Source organism: Fistularia commersonii, chromosome 8 (assembly GCF_037954325.1).
Source record: "Fistularia commersonii isolate RoL2024-O1a breed Wild chromosome 8, RoL_Fcom_v1.0, whole genome shotgun sequence".
NCBI lineage: Eukaryota > Metazoa > Chordata > Actinopteri > Syngnathiformes > Fistulariidae > Fistularia > Fistularia commersonii.
In genome coordinates this window covers 20,733,044-20,756,471 of record NC_141291.1, presented here as the reverse complement: position 1 = coordinate 20,756,471, position 23,428 = coordinate 20,733,044, and the positions used below count along the sequence as shown (strand labels likewise).

Here is a 23,428-nt window from a genome sequence, read left to right as displayed (position 1 = left end):
GACGCAAATAGGTCTCGCCTTAAAGTTCAACATTCACATAACCTCATCCCACACAGGAACTACCGGTAGGTCTGCTGGTAAAGTCTTTGCAACGAGTACCTCACAGTACAAAAAGCAGTGTGAAACAGTTACATTCGGGATTCTCTCCTTTACTCAGCTAACCAAGTAATTGGTGTGCCAAACTATGGCTGCTGCTCCATTAGTGTGTAGTTTTCCCTTTTAAGTCCTCTTTGGTCAAGATATTCTGATGTGGCACAAACAATGTTCTCACCTTCTGTTTTTTCAGTCAAAGCCTTGCAAAATAAGGATGATTTCTCTGATGTCTTCATTCACTAAACACACGTTGGCCAAAAGTTGAGTGTGTCTGTTATTAACTTTCAACTACTCAAGTTGTAATGGAAATTTTCCACTTTCCACTATCTTTTTCAAAGCGACACTTTCAATGTCTGCTGACATACTCTTCAATAAGTCTTGCTATTGTGTGATCTGACAGTGGAACTAGCTTTTTCTCTAACTGTGAAAGGCGGGGCATCTAGTTTCCAATGTCTTTTCAGGCAGATAATGCTATTCTCTTTGCCACAATGTGTGAATATTTAGAATTATGCTACGAGATCAGCAACTTAGTTGCCACCCTTAAGGTTCTCTCATTCACCTTTGTGTATTTTTCCCATTAACATCAGCTGTTTCTCTTTGTGTTCAGAAAGGTAAACGAAATAGTCTACATTTTTATTTTGAAGCATATGGTGGCTTGCTTAGAACCAAGACACTGTTGGATAGCTTTTTTCCATGCACTAAGCATAACTGAGTCAGTAACTTCTTATCCCTCCTGAAAGCAAATCCAAAAGAAAGATAGCTTTTGCTGTAGTGCCTCGACCTCACTGTCTTTGCTTTCTTTTAACCATCAGTTATACTAGGCGCCTTCCTCTCTGTTAGACTTTTGTCCAGGGCCCAGGTTGGAGTTTGCATTTTTCCTTTTCAAAACTTCATCACTGGCACCGCTGTCACTTTCATCACTAATTCTATTGTCCTAGGTAACCAGGTAATTAGCTACCTGCTGCCACCTATTGACATTGAAGAGTATTAAATTACTCTGCTGGTTGCTACAATCCAGCACATACATATACAGTGGCTGATTACTTGCAGGTAACGAATTGTACATTTCCACAAAAAATGTTTTTTGCCTAACAACATGACATTGAATAATTAAATCATTGAATAATTTCCCCACACCAAATAACCTTTCATGAGCACAGTTGTTGAAAAACACAAATTTAAACAACATAGGGAGAAGTTTGTCGCTACTTGGACCCAAAGAAATGTGTGAAGGGAGCCTCCGTCATTGGGCATACTCTGACTGCAGGGAGAAGAACCTGTAGAAATAGTTGGGATATTCTCCACTGAACCATCTAAATTGCTCTCTATGGCTTGTTAATAAAATGAAAACTGATCCAAGCATGGCTGGCAGAAACCCCAGACAGGGTATCAGGTATAAAGAGCTGGATACCATTACACACCTCACATGATTCATGCATACCGGCTAAAAGATTCCATCCAACTACCACAAATAACCTGGACAAGGACATGTCCAAAAGATGATAGTAAAACTGAGGGAGCCAAGCATTGGTCACTGGTAGATGGTCAATAGTGTCTGATAAGGTCATCACAGTAGTGATGTGTCGTTCGCGAACGTAACGCCTCAATGAGCCGGCTCCCCAGCTCCCCGGCACTCCCTTCGAGACGCTTTTTTTTTTTTTTTCCCTCTCTCGCTTTTTTTCTCTTGAATGCGCACGTCAGTATGCGTGGTGTCGTCTCTGTGTCTGCGCTGCTTAGTGCACTGAGCGGGGGGGCAACTTTTCCAGAGAGGTGCTGACCCACTAAACTGGTGGGAAAGATAGGCTTCAGTCTATCCACGCCTCACACATGTGATGACTCAGAGACTGCATTGTTACAACACCAGTACCCTTGAGACAATCTTCTCTAAAACAGGTCAGATAATCACTGACAGAGGAAGCCATATTGGTCCCTCAAAGCTTGGTGTTTTTAAATGCCAATCTTCAGTAGAGACTGCTGATCTTTTTCTTTTTGTTTTACACATTTTAATTCATACTTTTTGCGTGTTTTTCAGGGGTTCTGTGTTGTTTCAGTCTAAATTGGTTAAAAGTTAAATTGTAAATAGTTCTTGTGAGTCCTGAAGAGTTAATAATTTTAATTTATATTTTGTTGTTTTGCATTTTTTTTTGGATTCTGTGTTGTTGTTTGACTTTAAATTTGTTGAGTGTATAAAAAGCTAAAATTGTTTTGTATTCTATAATTTATTTTTTGTAGATCTGTAAATATTTTAATTTTATTTTGTGTGTTTTTCAGGGATCCTGTGTTTCACTTTAAATTTGTTACGTATAAAAAAGCTACAAGTTTATTCTTGTTATTAATCATTTATTTGTTGCACTGAAAAGAAAATATTTTTAATTTACATTTTGTTGTGTTGTGTGTTTTTCAGGGATTTTGTGTTGCTTGACTTTAAAGTTGCTTTGTATAGAAAAAAAAAAAAGTTTAAATGAGTTAAAAGTTCACTGTAGAGTGAAAAAATAAAGGCTACTATAATATAGTAGTATAATATATTTTTTTTATTAATTATCAACTCATTTTGTGCATAATGTTACATTATTATTGGTAATATATTGATTAAAGCAACAAAAAAAATCTGAAGAGACGTTAGGGAGCCGAAAGAGCCGGCCCTTTTCAGTGATGCTGAGCCGAAAGAGCCGGTTCTCTAAAAAGAGCTGGAATTCCCATCACTACTTCACACCATTTCAGTGTCCTTCCCTCTCCTATTTTCTGTGTCTCGAAGCCTGTCAAACACAGGACCCGGGGAGGAATGTCCTGCTGCAGGGTCAGCAAAAGTTGGCTTTAACTCCTAAGTCAACAAAGAACATACTGTGTATCTTAAAGCCTATTGGTATAGCCTATTGGCTATTGGCCTATTGGTATATGTCATATCAGTTGTTTGAGAATGCAAGATGAGTTGAAAAATCAACTGTGAAAAGACATAAAACCGCACATTAAGTGAATTGACAAGATTCACTTAATGTGCGGTTTTATGTCTTTTCACCGTACACCAATAGGCTTTAAGATACACAGTATGTTCTTTGTTGACTTAGGAGTTAAAGCCAACTTTTGCTGACCCTGCAGCAGGACATTCCTCCCCGGGTCCTGTGTTTGACAGGCTTCTAGACACAGAAAATAGGAGAGGGAAGGACACTGAAATGGTGTGAAGTAGTGATGGGAATTCCGGCTCTTTCTAGAGAACCGGCTCTTTCGGCTCGGCTCACTGAAAAGAGCCGGCTCTTTCGGCTCCCTAACGTCTCTTCAGATTTTTTTTGTTGCTTTAATCGATATATTACCAATAATAATGTAACATTATGCACAAAATGACTTGATAATTAATAAAAATAAAGAAGTTCTCATCGGTGTGTCCATCTTTTGACACAAATGACTTGCACACCAGTATTTACCAGAGAGAAGAGGCTGCTACCAATAAATCTTAGTACTGTCAGGAAAAGACAGACTGAATATAATTAAGTGTGGCAGGACAATAACAATCTCAAAAGCCATAGAATACCCCTGCTGTCTTCATTGTGAAAACAATGTCTGGGAAACAGTTATGTCCATGATAGCAGGAACTTCTATACTAAGTATGATCAGGAAGTCCCAAGGACATACTGAAAGACACTTACTAAAATGACAAATAACTAAGCTAAGATCGAAGAGGGGGTCATTAGAAGAAATATCTTTATTTTGTCACATTTAGTTATACATATGACACAACATCAGCAAAATGTGACCACTGCATTGCACCCATCATGGGCGAATAAGCAATAGGCAGCCACTTAACAGTTTGAGGGGAATGGTTGGGTGTTCAATGTCTTGTTCATCATCTCTTTGACAGAGTAGGATGAGTGCTGAACTCGAACCAGGAATGTATGGTTTAATGATAACTGTTCTGACCCCCTGAGCCATGTTGCCTGTTATGACAATCATCGAGTGGTCGATCACATGGTGTACTTGTAGTTAGGGATTTTATGGCAAGAAAAAGGAAACAGAGGATGGATGAAAGGCTCCATCAGCACATATATCATTGACATTTGCCTCTTTTTTGACATAGAGGGCAGCCAGTCTGCCATCTGATTTTTTACAGCTCATGGGTCATCACACCATGCATCTGCGTTGATTTTCACCAGCATCTTGAAATTTCTAGCAAGTCAACGAGTCCCAGAGTTACCCTTCCATTTATCCATACTAGACTTAAGAAAAGAAATAGAAATGAGTGGCTGAGCAGGACCAAGTAAGAAGCTAATAACCTACCACTTCCATATGGACTATTCATAAAACATATGACACTTCCTCCACTCCAAAAAGTGAGCTGAAAAATAGTGAAAGTATGAAAATCCCAGTTGTAAACTATAGTCTCTTTTTTCTGAGTTGGTTGCAGAGAAAGAATCAATAAAGATCAAGAAAAGTCATGATCATATTTATTTCATATTTTGAACTGGCAAAAAATACAGGGAAAGTGCATAGAATTTTCACCAGACCAGCATAATTCCAGAGGTTTTGCATGATTTAATTGAAAAAGGAGATCGCAGTCAGGTATCACTCCATTTGAATTTCATAAATAGTTCAGGAGAGTTTCAATCAAACACTATCTGGGATTCTCAATAGCTGCTACCTTTTGCAAAATGGGAATGTTCATTTTAAGTTCCTTTGAATGTATTTCTTATTAATTGATGTCTAGAAGAGGCTTCTTTCAAGTGTAGAGTGGAATTGTATTACTTTTAGCATCTGCTTTTATCATTAACCAACCAGTCCTGTGAATATGGGCTTTAACCCTCTCAGGCTCAAATTAAGTTGTGGCGTAATTAGCTAAGTAGCATTTAGCTGTCGCAAATCTGCAACATCTGCCTGGAGAAGGTTAAGTTCATTTAGTAACGGAAGAGTTTTCAACTAAATAAGGTCTGGTAGCAAGGTCATTGTAACAATATTAAAATAACATGAATTGAGTGGAGCGTTCTGCACAATTTCCTCTCCTTTTTCTTTCGGCTGCTCCTTTTGGTGGTCGCCACAGTAAATTAACCGTCCAGTCCTGTTCTCTGTATTCTTTTCTCTCACACCAACGAACTTCTTGTCCTCTTTCACTGCATCCATCCTCCTCTCCTTCTTCGACCCATATCAGCCCAATTTCCACTGGTATCCTGTGGGTTTATCAGCACTATTGATGGTTGTTGTTAACTTGGATCTCGACCGATCCAGTATGTCGTAGGTTTGCATATTTGGTTTTGGTACAAGTTTGTTGGTACAAGTGTTGCTGCCACATCTGCTGCATTTTGCAGTTAGTTAACAGGGGAAGCAGCTCAGGAGAAGGGCCCATATTTTTTTTCAGGTAAAATAGGCTGGTTTTTTTTTTCAAAGGAAAAGTATAGCAGTAAGACATACTGTGGTGGTTAGGGGGGATGGAATGCATGAATGATGATAGATGGTGACAGTAGCCCGCTCCCATTTATTTGTTGAGACAAAATTGAGACAGAGCTGCCTTGGGAGCCACAGATAGGATGGGTAGGGGTAGAGGAGTTCTGTAGATATCCCTTATTTTCCCTGAGGATTCATTATTTGATCAATATCTTCTTCTTCTTCTTCTTTCGGGTCACTCCCAAAGAGAACCTCAACATCTTCATCTCTGCAACCTCTAGTTCTGTCTCCTGTCTTTTGGTCATTGTAACAGTTTTTAGTCCATACAGCATAGCTGGTCTCACCACTGTCTTGTACACCTTTCCTTTTATTCTGGCCGATAGTCTTCTATCACATAGTACCCCTGTCACTTTTCTCCACTCATTCCAACCTGCTTGGACCCGTCTCTTCACCTCTTTTCCACACCCTCTGTTGCTCTGGACTGTTGAACCCAAGTACCTGAAATCCTCCAGCTTCTTGATCTCAACTCCCTGTTGCCTCACTGTTCCACCCGAGTTCTTCTCATTCACACACATACTAACTAACTTTCATTCCTCTCCTTTCCAGAGCATACCTCTACCGCTCTAGATTTTCCTCAACCTGTTCACTGTTTTCACTACAGATCACAATGTCATCTGCAAACATCATGGTCCATGGGGATTCCTGTCTAACCTCATCTGTCAGCCTGTCCATCACCATTGCGAACAAGAAGGGGCTCAGAGCTGATCCCTGATGGAGTCTAACCTCCACTTTGAACTTCTCTGTTAACCCTACAGCACACTGCACCACTGTCACACAGCTAGCATACATGTCCTGCACCAGTTTAACATACTTCTCTGCCACTCCAGACTTCCTCATACAATACCGGAGCTCCTCTTGGTACCCTGTCATTTGCTCTTTCTAGGTCTACAAAAACACAATGCAGCTCCCTCTGGCCTTCTCTGTAGTTCTTTATTAGAATTCTCAATGCAAATACTACATCTGTAGTAGTCTTTCTAGGCAACAAAAGGGTATTTGTACTTTTACATTACATTACATTACATTGCATTTGGCAGACGCTTTTATCCAAAGCGACTTACAATAGAGCTGTACTTCTTCTAAAGAAAAATAAACAAAAAATGGTTTGCTGGAAAATTAGTGTTAATATATAGTGTGATCTAATTTCATCACATACACTTTAAGTAAATGTATCTTTTTCATGGTATGTATCTAAGGTTTGACACGATCATAAAAGGCATATCACAGTCATTGTGGAATTATTTCAAAGGGCATTTTTCTTTGAAAGTGATTGAAGCTGGAGAAAATGTCCAGTTGAAGAATAATGATAGTCTTGTATTGTGGTAGTTTAATTTGACTTGATGCTGAAACGGAGCACAGCTTCACAGTGGTTCCCTCTTTCTATACTTCTTGACACCGAATAGAACATTTCAGGCCATTCAGATATTAAAGATGACTGGTGCTTACATTTATTTTGACCCAGGGGTTAGTCCGAAGTACGGGTCCGAGGTCACTCTGGTGGTTGTAGAAGTGCTTTCTGCACCATTTGGGTTTTTCAATTGATTAATTGAATAGGTCGCTTTATCTAGTTGTTAATCCCAACTCAGTGAAGTGGGTAAACAATCTCCGTATCAATGCTGAATGTTGGTCCCTGCAAATGTATTCCTGATCATGTCTGTTTTGTTTATACATTTGTATTTTACTTTTTATTAAGATACAGTTTAATAATCATTCTTCCTTTAGTTGTAACCTTGCGGCACAAGGGGTAATATAATCTACAGAATGACTGCACAAGATACAACGCCAATGAATAATTGAAAAGGCCCGTTTGAAGGGGAAAATTTTGACTTGTTCTACAGGCACAGTTAAGACCCAGGATCAAGGATTTCAAGTTTCTCTTGAAAGTTTCTCCTGGTTGTAGTTGAAATGTCTTACTTGTAAAATTACCTGGCAAAAGTATTCATATCCCTTTAACTTTTTTTATATTTGTAATGTTATGACCACAAACACAAATCTCTTTCATTCAAATTTTATGTGAAAGACCGACACAGAATGGCACACAAGTGTTAAGAACAACAAAACTATTGGTGCTGCACCACACAAATCTGACCTTTTGGCAAGAGTAGCAAGAAAAAAGCCATTTTTTTATTTTTTTTTGAGCTAAATGAACAATGCTATATGTGGTGAAAAACCAAGGCTTCACAATAGTCTGAACACACCATCCCTAATGTCAAATATAGTGGTGGCAGCATCATGCTCTTGGAGTGCTTTTCTTCAGCAGGGACAGGAAGATGGTCAGGGTTGATGGGAAGATGAATGAAGCCAAATACAGAGCAATCTTGGAAGAAAACAGGAAGATTTGAGACTGCAGCATAGGTTCACCTGCCAGCAGGACAAAAACCCTCAATGTAAAGCTAGGGCTACAGTGGAATAGTTTAAAGCAAAATATATTAATGTGTCAAAGTCCAGACCCTAAATTCAATTGAGAATCTGTGGCAAGATCTGAAAACTATCACTCACAAGTGCTCCTGGAATTTACACATTCCATACCACCGGAGCTACAGGTCATTGTATGCTCCCAAGACCATCAACACCACCACCCCCAGGATGGCCGAAAGCACCGAGCCCGAGAGGACAGACCGTCCCAAGGGCGGCGCCTCAGACACCATGGCGTAAGCTTTGCAAGTGGGGTGGGCTACATGCTAGGCTAAAAGCAAGAGCGAGCTAACCACCACTACCTAGCCTTTTGCTTGCTCATGTGTGGTCCCTGGAGGACATCCTGAGAACCAGAATCACAACCCAGCGTAAACTCAAGTAGTGCCACACCCTGATCTTCACTGAGACCTGGCTCTCGGACAAGGACAAGGACAAGGACATGTGCCATTCAGCTGCAGACCCACTCCGTACACCGAGGGGGCCGGGCCGCTAAAGGAAGAGGTGTTTGTGTGATCATTAACAACACATGGTGTGGAGACATGCGGACTGTAAGCAAGCACTGTTTGCCAGAAGTGGAGTTTTTGCCGCTTTAATGCGGTCCCTATTATCTACTGAGGGAATTCACTGCCATGTTTTTAGCCACTGTTTACCTCCTGCCACAGGCTAACTCCGCGACAGGGTTGGGCAAGCTCCATGATGTCATCAGTGCGCTGCAGACAGCACACCCTGATGCCGTTGTGATTGCAGCTTGTGACTTCAACTATTGCAGTTTGCGGGCTGTACTCCCCATGTACCACCAACATGTGGAGATTCCCCACCGAGACAAAAACACCCTTGACTACGTATACAGTAACATCTGTGGCAATTACAGGGCAGCCACCTGGTGCCACTTTGGACAGTCACACCACATCTCTCTGTTTCTGTACCCCCATACAGACAGAGACTGAAACAGACATACGTAACATAACCAACGTAACGAGAGAAATCAAACTCTGGACCCTGGATTTAGAGGGCATCCCGCAGGACTGTTTTGCGACAACCAACTGGGATGTGTTCCAAGACCGCAGCCACTCAGGGGGGAGTCTTCTGTTAGCATACAAGAGTATATTGAGTATGTGACTTGGTACATCAGCACTTGTGTTGACAACATCACGCTCACCATACGAGTCAGGAAGTTCCCCAACCAGAAGCCTTGGCTGAATAGTCAGGTACGCCACATGCTGCGTGCCTGGTGTCATCCGTTTAGGTCTGGCAATGAGACGGAGTACAAAGTTGCTAAGTACGAACTGAAGAATGCTATCAGAAGAGAGAAGCTGGATGGATATAGAGAGAAGCTGGATGGCTTCTACTCCACTGCTGACCCTGGGCGGATGTGGCATGGTCTGCAGCACATTACGGACTACAAGTCCACCTCCAGCATCGCCATCACAGCAGAAAGCCTGCTGGTTGACCTCAACATCTTCTACACCTGCTTCGAGAACCCCAACCACAACACAGAGGTGAGCCACACACGTAATGGGACTGACAAAACCCCATCTCATGCCTCTCTCCTAACAGTGTCATTAGACCAGGTACGCTGAGTGCTGAAAAGGATCAATCCTTGCAAGGCAGCCAGACTGGACAACATCCTGGAGCTGGACCTCAGAGCTTGTGGCACTGAGCTGCCTGGTGTTCTCATTGCCATCTTCAACCTCTCCCTCTGTGCCAGAGCACCATCCCCACCTGCTTCGAGAACACAACCATCATCCCCCTCCTCAAGAGGAGCCCACCCACTTGCCTGAATGACAAAAGGCTAGTAGCATTCATGCCGATTATCATGAAGTGCTTCTAGAGAGTGGTGTTGGCCCACATCAGAATGCCATTCCGGAAACCCTAGACTCCCTGCAATTCGCATACCAGCTCAACAGGTCTACCTCGGATGCCACAGCTGCCACCTTACATTACTCCCTCTCCCACCTATTAAACAAAGACTCCTACATCAGGGTCATACCCCACAAACTAACAAACAAATGTCCACCCTTGGCGTTTGAAATGTAGAACAACATATTTAATAATTTGTTGTACCCGATTGCCATCAGACTCCTTAACAGCTGACACTCATTCTTCTTGCACATATTACTACTGCCCATTTAAATGCACTCATCCTTGCACCTGCACTTTGTGAGTTGCACACCAATCCACACTCAAATGCCTTATTGCACTGCCAGTGTTTTACTGCACTTTTCATATTCATATCGTATCATACTTACAATAGTGTTTACACTCTTTCCGTCAGTATATATCCTAATGTACTGTGGACCAGTGACGTGCAATCCATAGTTGGCTCCACTGGCTGCCGTGTCACCGCACGTCTCTTCTTCATATTTAAACGCTAAATGTGATTTTTTTTTTTTCAGCGATTTTGAAAAAAAGAATAACTTTACAGTACAAATCACTGAATAAATAGAACCATTCAATTTATTTTTTCATTTTAGGTGAGGCCGGGCCTCACCTGCGTCTACTGACTGCACGTCACTGCTGTGGACAGCAAAGTAGGAATTTCACTGTACAGAGAAATATGTTTCTACACTGCATGCGACAATAAACACTTTGAATCTTGAATGAATCTAATCTGACCACGGTTGAGCAGTTTTGCAAAGAAGAATGGGCAAAAATGTCAGTTTCGAGATCTGCAAGGCTGGCAGATACTTACCTCATTGACATGCTGCTGAAATTGCTGCAAAAGAAGATTCCAAAAAGTATTGATTCAGGGGGCTCAATACACACTGCACTTTTTTTTTTGGAATAAATTAATAATATAACCATGCAAAAATGCATAAAAGTCCAATAAATTGTATTTATATTTGTGTTTTTTGTTACAAAATGTGGAAAAAGTGGGTATGATTACTATTGCAAACCACTGTATGAGGTTAAGAGGGTGGAGCATTGTAAGCCTTTGGAAATTAAACTTGTGTTTCAGGTATGTTCAGATGATATACCTGGTGGGTGGGTATCTTCCTGTTTGGGAGAATTCTGTTTGCATACACTTTCAAAGCTGTGAGGGAGTGCCTGTTCCTACTTTCGCAGGAACAGCATTACCTGGTAAGTCATTCCCTTGGTTTCAGCCAGTCTTTGTTATACATTTACTTTATCATACTCTGAAGATGACATATTTGCACTACTCTGTCCCACTAATACTTATTCTTTAACAGAGGGGAGTCATATTTTTTGTCCTCATACAAATCTTTTAATCTTTATGGCACAGGGACATAATTCCTTACTTTTTCAGAGAAAGGCTATTGGTGGATAATTGATTAGAAATTCTGTTTATAGGTCCAATTCATTATACCATATACGTTCCTTATCAGTTTTCTGCATCATATAATAATGTTATTATATGCATGTTTGATTGCGTTGTCTGTGTATGGGTGGGTGTCAAGTAATTGAAGAATGAATGCAGTATTTTATTCTTAAATTTTAAAGGATTTTTAGCTGATTTGTGGGTCAAGCTGGGAGCTAAATATAGCTAATTATAGATAAAGTCTACCCATCATCACTGTTTTATTTTCTATTTTAGAATAAATCTGTTAAACCAGTCAGTGTGGCATAGGTGGTAAGATAAGATGTACTTTACTGATCCCAGGATTGTAAAAGTATTGTGCAGCGTAACATACAAAGAACAGGCAGGGACAAGCTAAAAATAGAAATTAAATGGAATGTAAATATAGTTTTAAAAGTACAAAAGAATTATCTCAAACGTCATACATGTTTACCACATCTTCACTCACTTACAAAGCTTAAATGATTAGTGTCCTCAGTTCCAAAATGCTTATTGAGTGTTGTCAACAGGAAAGGTGATGTAACACAGATGTAAAAATGCCCCTGTCCCACTGTTTTGAAATGTGTTAAAGGCATCAAATTCAAAATGAGTGAATATTTGCAAAAAAAATTAACGTTTATCAGTTTGAACATGAAATACCTATATTCTTTATAGTGTATTCAACTGAGTCTTTTTTTTTTCCTTTTGGCTTTTCCCTTCAGCGGCCCCCTCAGCGAATCAACCTTCTCTATCTAACCCTATTTTCTGTGTCCTCCTCTCTCACACCAACTTCATATTGTGTCTCACTTCGTCCACAGATCTTTTCTTCAGTCTCCCTCTAGATCTCCTACCTGGCAGCTCTAATTCCAGCATCTGTCTACCCATATTCACTATCCCTCCTCTGTACATTACTGAACCAATTAAGCCAGGAATGTCAAAGTCAAGTACACAGAGGGCCAAAAAACAAATTTGTTACAAGCTGAGGGCCGGACAAGTTCAGTGTTTATTAAAACATATTGAACTGACTGATCATAGTCTATTGAACCAAGACGTACATGCTAAATAAAATTGCATGCATTACAAACTGAGAATGCAATATTGTGCTGCTCTATGATCATATCAATTACTGCTTTCAAATAGAAAAATGAGAAAATAAAAATAAATAAATCAAATCAGTTATATTCTTTCTCATGGCTCCTATCTGCAATTAACTGAACAATAAATATAAATAAATAAAATAAAATACAAAAATCTATGGCACACAGACAAAACAATACTTTCTTCAAAGAAAGTATTGAAACAAATGTAAAAATTGAACTGAATTAAAAACTAAAAATACGTTCATGCTCTGTGATGCCCACTTGTCTGAGACTGCACCTGATATTTGGTGGTGTCTCATCTTTTGTACAAGTTCATCACTGTTTGGGGTCAGGCTCTGAGCTCAGGAAATCCTCAGGATTGAGTGAAGGTGCTTATCACTGAGACAGCTCCTCTCAGTGAGGAGATGTTTTGCGATGTTTTGTTTAGCTTCATCAAAGAGAACAGTTGTTCACACAGGTATGTGCTGCTAAACATAGAGAGTGTCTGAACAGCTTCAATGCGAAGCTGGGGCATTGTGTTGGGGATGAAACATGCAAACTTAGCAGCTCATATTTTTCCTTCAGTGTGTCATTGCACTGGAACTCGATCAACTCCATTTGTAGGTTTGGTGGTCACCTTCCACGTCAACTGCGAAAGGACTGCCGAGCAGTGCAAACTTACTTTTTTGGGCTTCAAAATCAGCAAATCGGCATCGGAAGTCGGCCGCAAATGTTGAGTTTATCGGCAAACTGTGCACTTGGGAACACAGTGGTAGAGAGCTTCTCTTTCCTGGTCTGGCAGCTGGGAAAGTGGCTCAAGTTTTCTATCTGCATCTGCATTTCCCACAGACTCAACTTGGTTTTAAACGGCTTCACTGTACTGTACATATCAGAGATGACCTTCCCCCCGTCCCTGCAGCTGCAGGTTCATCAGATTCAGATGGCTTGCGATGTCGCACATCTACATTTCACACAGAAATGGTTCATCTCAGAGCTCTGTTGTGTCTTTCCCTTTGTTTTCCATGAGCAGACAGATCTCCTCACGCAGCTCGAAACATCTTTGCAGCACCTTTACCTGGCTTAGCCATCCCACCTCTTTGTGATAGGGGAAGTCACCATACTCTGTATCTAACTCGCCCAGAAATGCCTTGAACTGGTGGGGATTTAAACCTTTGGCTCTGATGAAGTTAATTAATCGCGTTATGGTGCTCATTACATGTTCCATTTTCAAGGGTTTGCCACACAGCGACTCCTGGTGAATTATGCAGTGATATGCTGCCAGCTCATGTGTGACGTTTTCCTCCTGTATCCTCTGACTGAATTTCTGATATCTGGTTTCAGTCTGCTTTCCACTACTCTTTCCACTAACTTCATTGTGTGGCTCCTCAACTTTCTCCCTCTATAGTTTCTGCAATTCTGCACATCCCTTTTATTCTTAAAAATGGGCACCATCACACATCATCTCCGTTCCTCAGGCATCTTCTCACTTTCTAAGATCTTATTGAGTAATCTATCCAGAAACTCTACCGCTGCCTCTCCTTGACACTTCCATACCTCAACAGGTATTCATCAGGATCAACTGCCTTTCTACTCTTCATCCTCTTCAGTGCATCTCTCACTTCACTTTTACTAATATCTGCTACTTTGTGGCCTATGGAATGTGGTAGGAAAGATTTGTTTTATCTGTCTGTTAGACAGCGGAGCTGTAACAGTCTGCTGGAGAAGCTGCTCCGCTGTCTATTCAGTGTAAGGTGGAGGGGTTGGTCAGGGTTGTCCATGGTGGATGACAGTTTCTTCAGTGTCCCATCGACTACGGTCTTAAAGTTCTCCAGTCTGAGACCAATCACAGAGCACTGTTGCCCTCTTACATTTGTAACGTAATCACACAGAGAAGTGTTGATTCTTACGGTTTACGTTCTAATGATCAGCTGTTTCTTTCTGCTCCATTTGTCCGCATGGAACTGGGAAAAAGGCTTTTGTCTGTTCTGCCCCCACTACATGGAACATGTTGCAAAAGGACTGGAAACTCACGGAACTTGTTTCATTGAGCGGCTTTAAGTCCAGATTGAGAACACTTGAGAAAACTTGAGACGACTTCACAGACTTGTAACTGTTTTATATGATTTCTATGGCATTTTAATTTCATTTTAAATGCAATTGTATTCTTTTGCTGCCTCTTGGCTAGGACTTTAATCTCAATGGGACTTTCCTGGTTAAATAAAGGAGAAATAAAAATAGAATAGTCAGTCATCCAGTTGGTCATTGACACCCATCAACCTCAACTTTTTATCCAGCAACAGTGGCTGAATGAAAATCAAAGAAATCAAGAAATCAAAGAAAGTGATTCTCACTGTAACTCCTCCACCATCCAGGTGTGAGCAAGCTTGTTGCAGCAAGATGATGACACTGTATTTAACTCCTAAGTGGGGCTGACAAGCAAAGTGGAGAGGGTCCAGAACTAACTTTGCCCCCAGTTGGGCTAAGATCAGTCTCTCAGAACCTTACTCATGTGAAATGAATGTGCCATTGGTCGATAGTCTTTGAGGTCAGATGGTGACGACTTCTTGGGTACAGGACAGTTACCAAGCAGGACTTGACACCTGTCTCAGGCTCAAGTTTTAGAGGTGTTTCAGTACCGGGGACAGCTGGCACAGGTCTAAAGAATCCTGGGGGGAGATGCTATCAGAAGATAGCATCAAGGATTAGGTGGAGCAAGGAGTAGGGGATGATGAGTGAGGAGAAGGAAGAGAGGTACAGTACAAGAGCATGGGGGGGGGTTGATTGGGTCATGTAGATGTGTTAATGTCTGGAAGTGTTGAGGGGACTATAGACAGAGTGTTGAAGATGTGTTACATTACATTACATTACATTGCATTTGGCAGACGCTTTTATCCAAAGCGACTTACAATGTGTTAAAGTACATAGTCCAGCATTAAACTTGCATGTGCCTAACTTACATTGTGTCTGCAAGTATATGAACGTGTTGGCACCAATATTTGAATGCTGTTTTAGTATAGCTGGTATAGCTACATTTCTGTCTACCTATTACATTTGTCACTGGGCAAAGTTATTACTGCTGATAACATTGGTTGAGGTGCGTTTCTAGATGCAAACTATTATCAGTAGAAGAAAAACCCACAGTAAAATGTATCTTTTTAAATGTTTTCATTTTTTTTCTTGATGTGAGAATAATAGATAGTAACTCTTTGAGAGGACTCATCAGCTCAGGGTCTGAAAATACATGATATTCAAACAGATTTATAATGTGTGTTCACATCTATATATATAACTTGAACCAAATTGTGCTGAAATTTTCTTTAGTTGTTTTAATATATTGATAGGTATTCCTCATTTGTTTACCCGACAAGCTTAAATGTTTTTTTTTGTCTTTTTGCTTGTACTTCACACTATTGTTCATTAGTACCATTTCTGTGTATCTCCCTTAAGTAGTGATCTGTAACTTTGCCACTTATCCTTATATTTCCCCTGTTGGTCAATTCAGAAACTGTTAAACTGTGCCTTGCCAGATACAACTGTGTTTTGGTATAAAGGTCCCAATCATTTGAACGGATAGCACCAAATAATATTTTGTATGGCAAACACCTGAAAACAAAATTCTGATGAAACACCATAAAGTGCCTCATGTTAAGGATTAGGCAGTGACATTTTGGCAACAAAACAATGCTGAATTAAACTGTGTGCTTAGGTATCTACATCTGGAGTGTTTTTAGATTTTATTTTTCCCTTTGTCTTGATATTTTGTTTACATGCCAAATGCTATGTTGATGAACGTTCTCCTTGATTGTTGTTTAATCAACATCTGTTGTACACAGCCTAATGGCTTAAAGACACAACCCTAAATGAAATGGAGTTTTACGACAAGCTTACATGTGAATAAACAGTCTCATTTACTCCACTTTGATATACTGTAGTTACTGTATGTGTCATGTGTTTTACACATCTGCTTCTGTAAATTTGTCTGTAATTTTACCAGTTGGTCTGTGATTGTTCCAGTATGCAGAAAGAAATAGCTATTTTACAAATGGATTCACCTCAAGCTGTCAGGTAATCGTGGTGGAGCAGTTGTTGCCAGTGATTTTAGGTACTAAGTTGTCAGGGGCTATACGGCTGGTAGGCTCACCTAAGGCAGAAAGGACCGAGGCAAGGATCCAGACAAAGTGTGGCTCAAATATCCCTCAATGAAGAATAACAGTAATGGACCAAATTTTACCATAGTTGGATGTAGGCCACCAGGACCCTCACTGGAGGCCCAAGGGTAGGGGTTCAATTGCGAGCGCTTAGCGGCTGGGCCTGTACCCTAGGCGGCCTGGCCAGGCACAGCCCTTAGAGACGACATGGGTCCCCCTTTCTGTTATCTCACCATCAATAGGCGGAACCAGGAGGTTGGGTTCAATGTGAGTTGGGTGGTGGCTGAAGTAAGAAATCCTGGCGGTCAGATCCTCAGCTACAAAAGCTGGCTCTCGGGCAGGGGTGGGCAAACTTTTTGGCTAAGGGGCTGCATCGACTTGTAAAATTTGACAGACGGGCCGGGTCAGCACAAGATACAATATATATTTAAAAAAAAACGCATTTCTTAAGAGTACATGTCAGACTCATCTGACATTTGCTTTGAAAATAAAACCAGCTTGGTTTTGAAGGCTCTGGCGTTTGTTTGCATTTCATGCACAAATCAGTTTTTCCCTTGTAGCTTCACATCCAGCTCATTCATGTGTGTCAGTATGTCCAGTACAGTCCAGTCCAGCCCAGTAGCGTCCAGTACAGTCCAGTACAGTACAGGCTAAATCAAAAAGCCAATCTGTGTCATTCAGCTCAGGATAATTCACAAGTGTTCTCAAGTTGCTCCAAAAATGAAATAGCATCTTGTCTGAGCTTTTACACTCTTAGATCCAATCATTCAATCATTCACATCAAGTATGAATTCTGTGGCGGGCCGGATTAAAAAGACCATTGGGCTGGATGTGGCCCGTGGACCGTAGTTTGCCCACCCCTGCTCTCGGGACTTAGGTAAACCAGAGCTGGGATGCAGGACTTAGAGGTCCCAGACTGATATTGTCAAATTTGCCTTGACCCATTGCTTGGGCTCCGGAACCAGTTTCTCAAGAGGGGTTGGACTCTTCCATTCCCCAGGGAGAGGTGCTGAGCAAATGTAAGGCATACTTATTGACCCCTGACTTGGTGCCTGTATGTTGGGGTTCAGAGGAGGATGGGTTCAGATGGTTTCTGACTGTCGACAGCTGTTAAGTCTACGCACCCTTTTTGGAGTCCCTGGAGGGCCTGCACTCCTACCGGGATCTCTCTTGTTATACTGGGAGACTTCAATGGACAAAGACACAGACCTGAGAGTGTATGGTTGGGAGGAACCTGAGCAGTATATTGTTGTTGTTATTTTGTGCTTGTTACAAACTGTCCACATCAAACACCTTTTTTTTTTTTGAACATTTATTAGAACAGGTTCCTTAACAGTGTCGTACACATTCTTACAAAACCTCATAACAAGATATACATTATACAATAATCTTTCTAGGTCACTTATTTCCTCAATAGCAAGCGAAAAATAAAACTAAAAAAAAAAAACAAAAAAAAACACAAACACAAAAAAACAACTTACTCAGTCAAATAGAGATAATATCTTCAACTCTCCAAATATTTTTTAATGGGTGCCCATTTGTCAAGATATAGGTCTGTCTGAAGTCGTAAGTTTGCTGTTATGCGTTCCATGCAGTTTACATCCTTAAGTCTCTGACGCCACTGGTCCAGGGTAGGTGGGTGGGGTTTGTGCCAGTTTACTGTGATCATTTTATGTGCAATTAATAGAAGAACTCTAAGCAAAAACACCTGGTTTTTCCTTAGGTTGCTTGTTGATGCTGTACCCATAATAAATTGTTGTGGATCAATCGGTTCGTTTAATTTTAAAATCTCACTTATTTGTTTTTTTACCTCTTCCCAGAATTTCATCAGTTTAGGGCAGTCCCAAAAGATGTGGGAGAAGTCCCCCGTTATGCCACAGCCCCTCCAACACAGGGGAGAACAGTTATTATCATAAGAAGCTATTATCAAGGGAGTTTTAAAATCCCTTATTCTTAACTTCCAGCTGAACTCCCTCCATGTTGGGCTGCTTAAACATTTTTGCCAGGGCAACCAAGAACCCTCCCATTCTCCATCAGCAATCACGGCATTAGATTCCAGTGCCCACTTAGCTTTCACATCCAGTGTGTCTACTGAAGTGTCCATACGTATCCTGCCATATATATATATATATATATAATGTTCATTTTGTTCTCAACTATCTCAATCCAATATTGTTCAAAATTAGTTGAAGCTTCTTTAATATTGTCCCATTCTTTGTGTGTCATCAAATAATGTCAAATTTGAAAATATCGAAATAAATCCTTAGAGTCAATGTCATATTTTGCCTGTTGTGAAGTTGTGAAAAAGCCCTCAGAGTCCTTCCTTCAAATAACTGATTTATTGTGATTAAACCTTTCCCTGCCCATCTAATGAAACCACTGTCCATCTTTGCTGGCAGAAAGTCACCTGCTGCTGTTATTTTTGCTGCCCTTGATAGGGATAGAGGTAGATTCAGGAATCGTCTTGTCTTTTCCCAAACCTTAAGTGTATGGTTGACATATTCATTTTGTATCTTAAGTCCATGTCTTGCTTTTGAATTTAGAAAGGGGAGAGTTGAAAGCGACACATTTTTAACTGAACCTTGCTCTATATGCACCCATCTTGTGTCCATATCTAGTCTTATCCATGAGTCCAATTTTCCGAGTTGTGCTGCCAGGGAGTAACTTCGGAAGTGTGGCAAGGCCAATCCGCCCTTATCTCTGGGTGCACAGAGTATTTTCAATCTCACTCTGGGCCTCTTGTTCTGCCATATATATTTGGAAATGAGCTTATCCAGTGATGTAAAGGTAGATACAGGAACAGTGATAGGCAGAGCATTGAACAGAAACAGCATTCTAGGTAGGACATTCATCCTGATACTTTCTATCCTCCCAACTAAGGACAAAGGAAGCACCTCCCATCTTTCCATGTCATTTTTGATCTGAGAAATTAGTTTACCATAATTTGTCTTATATAGCTGACTTGTGTTATGTGTGAGAATGATTCCCAGGTATCTAAAGCCCCTTTTTGACCACTTGAATTTCACCTGTCCATCCAAGCATGTCGGCCAGCATCCTGTTATCATCATTGCTTCTGATTTCCCCTCATTCACCTTGTACCCTGACATCTCCCCATAGTCCCTCAGGCATTGCATAAGGGCCGGTATAGATGACTGAGGGTTTCTTATAAACAAAAGAACGTCATCCGTGAACAACAAAATTTTGTGTATCTCCCCTCCTTCATCTACTATTCCCTCGATCTGATCATTTGTCCTTATCAATTCAGCAAGCGGTTCAATACACAATGCGAACAAAATAGGCGAGATTGGGTTCCCCTGCCTGACTCCTTTTTTAAGGTGAAAAAATTGGGAGCAGTACCCATTCACCCTGACTCTTGATATTGGGTCTTTATTCAGTGCTTCAATCCATTTTATAAATGTCAAATTAAATCCCATTTGTTCCATAGTAAATTTCAGATATGTCCAGTCCACCCTGTCGAACGCCTTCTCAGCATCTCGACTGAGAAGCATTGACGGGTGAACTGAATGTCTTGCCAATGATTGTACATTTAATGCTCTTCGCATATTGTTTGCTCCTTGTCGACCTGGTATGAAACCGGTCTGGTCTGGGTTAATCAATTTACCTAAGTATTTCTGCATTCTGTTTGCTAATATGGCACTAATAATCTTTACGTCATTCCCCAACAAACTGATTGGCCTATAGGCACCACAATCTAATGGATCTTTCCCCTCTTTGTGTATAACCGTTATTACTGCCTCAGACCAGCTCTGAGGTTGGTCATTTTCCTGTAAGGCATAATTAAAGATCTGGCAAAGTTTTGGCACAAGCGCCTCTCCAAAGGCCTTATAAGATTCACCTGGTGGACCATCTTTGCCAGGGGATTTGTTGTTTTTTAATGATTTAATAACGTCTTGTATCTCGTTTTCTCGGATAGGAGCTATTAATTCGTCTGCCTCAGATGCAGAGAGTTTTCTTAAGTTAAGATTTTTTAATATATCTTCTAATTTCCTTTTGTCTTGTGTTTCTCCTGATGTATCATAAAGATTTTTATAGTAAGTACGGAATGCCTCAGCTATCTCCTCTGGGTGGGAGACCTCGGTCAGAGAGGAGGGGTGTTTTATCTTAGGGACAATACGGCTTGATTGTTGTTTCCTCAATTGAAACGCAAGTAGCCGGCTCGCCCGATTTCCCTTTTCATAGTACCTTTGGCTTGTGTATCGAAGTGCTCCCTCTGCTTTTTGTGTGAGAAGTTCATCCAAGGAGGTTTTACTTTCTTGTATTTGTTTAAAGACATTTTTGTCCCTTGTCATTTTGTGTTCATGTACTAGTCTTTTTATGTCACTTTCCAGCTGTTTTTCCTTTTCCATTCTCTGTCTGTTTAATCTAACCGCAATTTCAATACATTTCCCTCTCAGCACCGCCTTTGCCCCCTCCCAAAGAGTCGAGGGGGATACTGATCCATTATCATTAATTTTGAAGTATTCATCAATTGTTTTTTTTATGTTTTCCTTTATATTTGGATCTGTCAACAATGAAATATTTAGTCTCCAGTATTTGAAGTGCCAACCAAAGCCTAAATTTAATTTCATATAGACAGGACCATGATCAGATAGGGTACCAGGTTCAATAACAGATTCTCTGGCTTTATATAAGCTTTGTTTTGAGATGCAAATCAAATCAATTCTTGAATATGACCCATGTATCATGGACAGAAAGGTGAAATCTCTCGTGGTTGGGTTCTTAGCCCTCCAAACATCCACAAGTCCTAATTCTTCCAACATATGTTTTGCTGCCCTGGATTTCCTGCTAATGGGCCCATAATCAGAAGGAGTTTTATCCAATTTTACATTTAAAACACAATTGAAATCTCCTCCTAAAATTATAGTGCCTCTGGCTTCTCTTGCCATTACAGTCGCCACTTTTTTAAAGAAATTGGGGTCATCTTCATTGGGGGCATAGATATTCATGATAGTTAGCTCTACTCCACCTACTGTTCCCATAATAAGTATATATCTCCCCGCTTTATCCTTCACTTCTCTCTGAATTGCAAAACTAATTGAATGACTAATTAAAATTGCTACTCCCCTCTTTCTGCTGTTTGAACAAAAAGCATAAAATACCTGTGCAAACCAGTCTCTCCTCAATTTCTTATGTTCTACCTCATTTAAGTGTGTTTCCTGTAGTAACGCTATTGAGCGATTAAATTTCTTCAACTGAGTCAGCATTTTCTTTCTTTTTATAGGATTATTTAATCCTTTGACATTATAACTGATAATCCCAACCTCTGACATAAATTGGTATTTCCTATTTTCATTTTACTCTCCCCAGATTCACCTTTGCATAAAGTAACTATCCTTGTCCTAGTAGTAACAAAAATCACTTGTGCCGACCTAACCAACATGTCAAGGAAATAAGAACTCTTAAAACACAAAACAGAAAAAATAAAGTAAACATATGTGACTTCCAATAGTCCAGCTGAGTACAGATATCTGTCCAGCTCCTGTTGTAATGCAGGCAGAGGGTTGTGATTTAAGATTCCCTCTGGGAAAAGTGCACTAAGTGCTGTCCCAACCACAGACCAAAGAAAAAAACAAAATCTTTGGTGAGGCGGTGATCCCAACACGGGTCTCATCGTAGAAAAATATTAATTGAAAATAATAGCAGTTAACTCTCCTCTCCTCTCAATAACTTTACAATATGATTCACTTAACTTCAGCATATTTGGCTGTTTAAACTATGAACAGTAATACACATAGAACTTTAAGATTGACAGTAATAACATTATCTAATTATTTTAACATTACCCGGGCACAGTCCTCCTCATTATTTTAGTCCAGCAAAACAGCCCGCAGGTCTGCGACGGACAGTGATGTGTCCTTTCTTTCTCTCTTCCCACCATCCTGTCTTTGCCATGTGTCTTTGAGAGTTCCCATTCCAGTCTCTCTCTCTCACTAACCTGCACCTCGCTGCCCAGCTTCTTCAATGTTGGCACAGCATCCACCAGCGTAGTGTTTTCACTCCCGACTCCAAGTTGATTCTCAGCTGCGCCGGGTAGCGGCACATTGCCCGGATCCCCTTCTCCTTCAGCTGCTTGATCACTCCTCGGACTTGCGTTCTCTTCCTCTGTATTTCTGGAGAGTAATCCTGGTCAAAGTAAATCACTCCTTTTTGGAACTTCACTCGTTTTTGGGCCCATGCTTGTCGCAGCACTGCTTCCTTTACTGTATAATCCAGAAACCTCACGATAATGGAGCGCAGAGGCGCTGAACTCGCAGGCTTTAGCCCCAGTGATCTGTGTGCCCTCTCGATTTTTTAGATTTAGCTCGGGCGGGAGTTTTAGCGCCGTCTCAATTAAGTTCCTCACAAAACCAATCATGTCACCTTTCTCACTTTCCTCGGGGACTTGATAAATTCTCAGATTGTTGCGGCGCATCCGGTTCTGTAGATTGTCGCACATGTTCGTCAGGGCCGCCTCCCGTTTCAAACAGGTGCCTCAGCATCCTCTCATGGCGCTGGCCTGTGTCCTCCACCTGGCATACCCTGGTCTCCGCTTCCTCAGTTCTCCGCTCTAGCTTCTCAATCCTTTGAATCAAGTCCGTGACCGACACCTCCAGTCTAATTAATTGTTCCTTAGTGTCTGCAAATGCTTGCTTATTTTCTTTCCTCAACTCTTTCAACTCGCGAAGAATGTTCTCCATTTTCTGTTCATCCGTTTTTCTGCTCACCTGGCTTGGGGAAGATGGCGGCCGATCTTTTCCTTTCGCTTCTTCTTGCTGTTTTTGCTGTTTTGCTGCGTTCCGTGTGTCTCCGGCCGTGCTCATCCTAATCTGCAATGCCTCAGACTCACTGTTCCACCATTAAACTGTCAAGTATTTTTTCATAAACTGCTGAATACTACCAATTTTTGGGAGAGCTCAACTCCGTGCGTATGTTTCAGTACATTGCGTCACCGGAAGTCCGCAAGTGATTCT

General features: G+C 40.9%; 1 protein-coding gene across 9 annotated transcripts in view; it reads left to right on the top strand.

Annotated features, from left to right (window-relative positions):
- mpp7a (MAGUK p55 scaffold protein 7a) overlaps nt 1-23,428 on the top strand; it is a 155,609-nt gene that overhangs the window by 8,433 nt on the left and 123,748 nt on the right. The window contains exon 1 of one of the 9 annotated variants that reach the window (XM_086151596.1): nt 10,973-11,013. The exons of the other annotated variants lie outside the window; for them this stretch is intronic. The gene's annotated coding sequence lies outside the window, so the exon portion shown is untranslated. Of the gene's footprint in view, nt 1-10,972; nt 11,014-23,428 lie in introns of those variants that run through there. 9 annotated transcript variants of the gene reach the window in all.